Source organism: Zootoca vivipara, chromosome 2 (genome assembly GCF_963506605.1).
Source record: "Zootoca vivipara chromosome 2, rZooViv1.1, whole genome shotgun sequence".
Classification (NCBI taxonomy): domain Eukaryota; kingdom Metazoa; phylum Chordata; class Lepidosauria; order Squamata; family Lacertidae; genus Zootoca; species Zootoca vivipara.
In genome coordinates this window covers 10,504,305-10,511,132 of record NC_083277.1, presented here as the reverse complement: position 1 = coordinate 10,511,132, position 6,828 = coordinate 10,504,305, and positions in this window count along the sequence as shown.

The following is a 6,828-nucleotide window of genomic DNA, read 5'->3' as shown; positions in this document are numbered from 1 at the left end:
AAATCTATGTGATACTTACCTTCCTTTCCCCATTCAATTGGCATGTGTCCAATCTTCCAGTGTTGTGTTTAAAAATATATGGTGACAGGTGGAGCAACAACACACCCCTTTCCAAATCTATCACGGTCTGTAACATTACAGAAACATGCCCTTCGAAGTATTCTGGGTACTGCACAGTTATAATTCCCAGCAATCCTTAACAAAAAAATTCGTCCCGCGAGTCGCTTCATATAGTGAAAATTTGTCTTGCGAAGCAGTCCCATAGGAATGCATTGAAGTGCGGTTTCCCATAGGGTGCCTCGCAAAACGATTCCCCCCGTCTTGCGATGCATCACCGGAACGAAAAAAATTGTCTTGCGAAGCGCGGCCATAGGAAACTTCGTCTTGCGAGTCTCCATTAAAATTGCAGAACGCTTTCGTTTTGCGAGTTTTTCGTTTTGTGAGGCATTCGTCTAGCGGGGTATCACTATTGCCAAAATGTTGTTCTTGTTTCAAGTACAGTGGTACCTCGGTTTATGAACACAATTGGTTCCAGACGTCTGTTCATAAACTGAAGCGTTCATAAACTGAAGTGAACTTTCCCATTGAAAGTAATGGAAGGTGGATTAATCTGTTCCAGACGGTCCGCGGAGTACTTAAACTGAAGCGTTCATAAACTGAAGCGAACTTTCCCATTGAAAGTAATGGAAAGTGGATTAATCCGTTCCAGACGGGTCCGCGGAGCACTCAACCTGAAGCGTACATAACCCGAAGCATGGGTGTAATTGGTTCCGGAAGTCTGTTCATAAACTGAAGCGTTCATAAACTGAAGCGAATTTTCCCATTGAAAGTAATGGGAAGTGAAATAATCTGTTCCAAATGGGTCCGTGGCGTTCTAAACCAAAAATTCGTAAACCAAGGTGTTCGTAAACCGAGGTTCCACTGTATTACCTATTGTTGATTATTTAGGTTGTTTTAAGGAATGGCAAAGGGTGTTATCAAATTTTATATGGCAGGGGGGGGAAAACCTTCAAAATATAACTTTGAAATGCAGTTGGGAGGGACATGAGCAAGTGAACAATGTTAGAACCTATGACTGATAAATATGATTCATTTTCTTTTTTGTATTTGTTTTTATATGTTTTTTATGTTTGTATTTTTGTATTTTATATGCTTCCCCCCCTTTTTCTGTTTTATAAAATCAATAAATATATCTGGGGGGGGGGGAGAGAGTTCAAGGATACTGACAAGCTGGAACGTGTCCAGAGGAGGGCAACCAAAATGGTCAAAGGCCTGGAAACAATGCCTTAGGAAGAACGACTTAGGGAGCTGGGTATGTTTAGCCTGGAGAAGAGAAGGTTAAGGAGTGATATGATATGATAGCCATGTTCAAATATATAAAAGGATGTCATATAGAAGAGGGTGAAAGGTTGTTTTCTGCTGCTCCAGAGAAGCGGACACGGAGCAATGGATTCAAGCTACAAGAAAGAAGATTCCACCTAAACATTAGGAACAACTTCCTGACAGTAAGAGCAGTTCCACAGTGGAATTTGCTGCCAAGGAGTGTGGTTGAGTCTCCTTCTTTGGAGGTCTTTAAGCAGAGGCTTGACAGCCATCTGTCAGGAATGCTTTGATGGTGTTTCCTGCTTGGCAGGGGGTTGGACTGGATGGCCCTTGTAGTCTCTTCCAACTCTATGATTCTTGTTCAAAATGGGTTTTTGCTTGTAATGGGTTCATGAAACTTTAATAAAGCACAGATCCCTTTCACTTTCATTCTCACGTATTCCACTATTGTTTTGTTGGCGCCGCCCCCCCACCCCCACCCCGGTCGTTTTGTTTCTTGCAGAGCCCCATGACTTTTGGGGAACTTTGTTTGTTGCACAAGAACTCCAAAGCAGCTTTAATTATGCAACCTGAATCCCACCCCGAGACAGGGATGCTTTCGAAATGCCCTTCATCAGATGCATGAAGCATTAAAGTAATCTTGCAGTAATATTTATCTCTCTATACACACACACATATGTATATATCTTAATGGGTGGGAAGAAAAAAGATGTCAGTCAGACAGACAATGAAATGCAAGGAATGCAGAAAGGCAGGTTTCTTAAGTTCTTCCAGCTCATTTCCATTTCTGTTATTGTTTTGCAGCATATTTAGTTAATTTAAAAGCACAAAACAACCACAAATAATCTTGAGGCAGGATACACATTTATTCCAATTCAGTCTTTGATTACTGACATTTATAGCGTCCAAACCTAGCAGACTGCCTCTCTCCGCTTCCCTACAAGCCCATCAGTAAGATTTTCTGTAGAGTAGGTATGTCCAAAGTCCATTTCGGGGGCCTAATCCGGCCTACCGGTTGGTTTAATCCGCCCCTGCAGCACTTTATTTCCTGGAGTAAAATCCTAAAAAGAACCTCGACAACTTCAATACTAAGAAAAGCCCAACAACTTTGGGGTAAAATCATAATAAAAACCTCAACAACCTCAATCCAATAAAAGGTTGGCCCTCACAGCCCTTCACATCATCAAATCTGTCCCTCTTTGAAAAAGTTTGGAGACCACTGCTGCAGCGACACTGGGGGCTGTTCCATGACAGCTGACACTTGCAGACAATGCAGAAGGAAGACACCTTGGTGCCCCCAGAAGATTCCAGTTGTTGGTTGTAGTTGCATCTATACAAAGTGGTTGTAAACTTCATGTTGATTGACAAACTCAGCTCCCTGACCCCAAGAAAAGGCTCGTCCAGGGAGGCAGGTGAGCATTACAGCTAAACCCCATGTTACGCTCTCCAGTAGCTATTCACTCAGACAGTCCAATACAATACAAGCAGCACGCAAGGGCACAAGATTCAATCAAGTTTCAATCCAGTATTATTAGTACAAAAACAATAAGAGAACCATATACAAGTGCTGACACAGAAGTCAAAATCAAACGTCAAGCAGATAACATATATACAAATAAATACCGAAAGGCAAACCAGTCTTTATGGTCTTTGAGGCTATATAACGGTCAGCAAAGTGGCAGCAGGTCAAACGAAGTGTCAATGATAGACAGGCTGCCGGCGTTTTTCGCCTGTTTCGCCCATATGACGGGCTTCTTCAGTAGTTTCTCCTTCTGTTTTCAGTTATGTATTCACTGGTGGTATAAACCAGGTCTTATTAATATTCGAACTAAATCACTAATAAACATCTAAACAAACAAATATCAACGGCAGTACTTACAATTCGTATGAAACCACTTATCTTGGCTTAGGTCACAATGCTCAAATTCTTTTTCAAAAGGTTCTCTCATGCGGCTTTGATACATTTACATATTTGCTGGTGATATAAATCAAATTCTAATTATTATTTAGACTAATACAATAGTGCAATTTCTAAAATACATGAACATATAAAGAAATACTTACATACTTATATTCAGAGTTTTATTAGTTTGAGCATGTATTGACTAAGCAAAAATCCTGTGTTTGGAGCACACTTATATACAAAAGGTTGGTTCACAGGTGATAGTAATTAGGGATGAAAATTAGGGGGGGCAGAAGAATGTGAGCACTGATAACACTTACAGTATCTCTATAATTTCTGTATGTTATGCTGCTGGTGTGTTAGTTTAAATGAATACAGAAAGGTCAAGATCTGAGTTTAAACCGTCCGGTTGTAATGTCTTAAACATAAAAATCAATTTAGTTTCTTGTTGTCTCAATATTTTTGTGATGTCCTGCTTGTGGTATTTCTTGGGTGTATACTGCCAAATGCCAAAAAACATTAAATCGGAGTCACTATGCTTCATTTGTAGAAAATGAGGTGTAAGAGGGGCTTCCATCACTTTATTGCGGATGCGTGATCTGTGTTCTTCTATACGTACCTTTAGTGCCCGTGTAGTGCTTCCTACATACAATTTGTTGCAAGGGCACCGTATACAATAAACTACATTCTTAGAGTTGCATGTGGTCATAGATTTGATTTTAAAAGTGAACTGCATGTGTTCACTTTTTATTTCTTTTACTTGTAAATTGTAGGGGCACATATTGCATGAGCCGCATCTATAGTGGCCTTTAGTGACAGTGGATGGTGGTTCCAAACAATCAGCCTTGACCAATTGATTACGCAAAGTTCCTTTCTTCCTCAACCCTAAATGGTGAGATGCCCTTGCTGGTTGAAGGCCCACTTCCTGTTTCCTGGAGCTCCATCCTCCTTTCTCATGCAAGATGGAGTCATGAAGCAGCTGAAGGCTGAGCACACTTAAGGGCAACGCAGAGGGGGGTGGATCCTGCTTAACCTTTTCCCGTCTGGATCAAAATCCACACACAAAAAGGGGCAGTTTGGGGGCACAATCAGTTTCATGGAGCTGCGTTGTTGTTTTTAATAAAAAGACTTTATTTAAATTTATTACTTGTTGATACAATCACATGTTATTCTCATTAAAAAGAAGATACAACTATAAAAGAAGATACAACTCATTTTACAGGTCTTCTTCATTTCCCCCCTCCCCCCACTTCCCCATCCCCTCCCTATGTGACTTCTCAGCCGATGCTGAGTTTCTCCCTTCTTGAACTTTATACAACCTCTACGTGCTTCTTCTCCAATCTTACTTCTAAGTATAATTTATTATTTACATTGCTTAATTCTTAGATATAGTTCAAACTACTATTCCAATTTGTAATTATCATCTTTGCATAATATCCATTTCTTAAACCTTCATAGAACCTTTATATATCTAATATGAGTTTAGGTTTTTCCAACATCTCTTTTATGTATTCTCTGAATGATTTCCATTTTTTTTCTGACTCTTCAACTTTAACTCCCTTAATTTGTTCATATTTTCTTGCCAAATTATAATAGTTATATAGTTTTTGTTGCCATTCTTCTCTATGTGGGGTGGTTGCGGACTTCCATTTCATTGCAAACAAAACTCTCGCAGCTGCAACTGCATAACTTACACAACATCTGTCTTGGGGCTTAATATCTTCAGGCATCATTCCTAGTAGAAAAAGTTCCGGGGATTTCTTAAACGAATATTTCAACATTTTCTTTAGTTCCTTATAAATTGTTTCCCAAAACATCTTGGTTTTAATGCAGTTCCACCACATGTGTATGAAAGTACCAGCTTCCTTATTACATTTCCAACAAATATTATTTATGCCTGGATACATTTTTGCCAATTTAGCAGGTGTTAAATACCATCTGTTTTGCATTTTTAATAAATTTTCCTTTAAATCATAATTTGGCGTAAATTTAGAATCCCTCTTCCATAATTTCTCCCATTTTTGAATGCCAATTGGTTTACCTAAATCCTGACTCCACCTAATCATGGAGTCTTTTGTTAATTCTTCTGTTTTCCATTTTAATAGAATTTGATAGAGATTCCTTATATAATTATTTTTATTTTCCAATAATATTTCCTCCAATTTTGATGCTTTCTTTTCGAATCCAATTTTTTTGTCAAACTGGATGACTTCTCTAAATCAGGGACATTTCTGTAAAATAGTGACACTTGGATGGTCTCTCCTTCCTTTTTCCTTTGCTGCCTCTGGTCTCCTGCCTCTGCAAGGCTGGATGCGCCCCCTTGCAAGGTGAGGTGAAGCTGAATGCATTGTGCAGGTGGCGAGACCTGGCTTAAGAGCAGTACATGTGAAAAGGATCTAGGAGTCTTGGTAGACCACAAACTTGACATGAGTCAACAGTGTGATGCAGCAGCTAAAAAAGCCAATGCAATTCTAGGCTGCATCAATAGGAGTATAGCATCTAGATCAAGGGAAGTAATAGTACCACTGTATTCTGCTCTGGTCAGACCTCACCTGGAGTACTGTGTCCAGTTCTGGGCACCACAGTTCAAGAATAATAATAATAATAATAATTTATTATTTATACCCCACCCATCTGGCCAGGTTTCCCCAGCCACTCTGGGCGGCTTCCAACAAAATATTAAAATACAGAAATCCATCAAACATTAAAAGCTTCCCTAAACAGGGCTGCCTTAAGATGCCTTCTAAAGGTCTGTAATTGTTATTCTCTTTGACCTCTGGTGGGAGGGCATTCCACAGGGTGGGCGCCACTACCGAGAAGCCCTCTGATTGGTTCCCTGTAACTTGGCTTCTCGTAGCGAGGGAACCGCCAGAAGGCCCTCGGCGCTAGATCTCAGTGTCCGGGCAGAACGATGGGGGAGGAGACGCTCCTTCAGGTATACTGGAGGATAGGGACAAGCTGGAACGTGTCCAGAGAAGGTCAACCAAAATGGTAAAAGGCCTGGAAACGATGCCTTATGAGGAACGGCTTAGGGAGCTGGTTATGTTTAGCCTGGAGAAGAGAAGGTTAAGGGGTGATATGATAGCCATGTTCAGATATATAAAAGGATGTCATATAGAGGAGGAAGAAAGGTTGTTTACTGCTGCTCCAGAGAAGCGGGCACGGAGCAATCGATTCAAACTACAGGAAAGAAGCTGCAGAGAAGTTGCTGAATTACAACTTATCACCAAGCTCAAAACCATGGAGGGACCTGGTTTGAACAGAGACATAGGATTTTTATCTCATTATACATGATAAAGCGATCTTCAGCCATCTCAACCCTTGCTTTTTCATGCAAAACCATTTGCAGTCGTTTTCAATCGTCTATAGCTATCAGTCAGTCAATCACCCACTTCCACCACCCTTCTGAGTGATACCCCCTCCCCACCCCTCCCCTCCTCACCCCTTCTCCACATAAGTGCCTGGGGGCTCCTATTTCAGTGTATCTGAAGAAGTGTGCATGCACACGAAAGCTCATACCAAAATAAAAACTTTATTTTAAGGTCTTTAAGGTGCTACTGAAGGAATTTTTTTTATTTTACAGGAAAGAAGATTCCACCTAA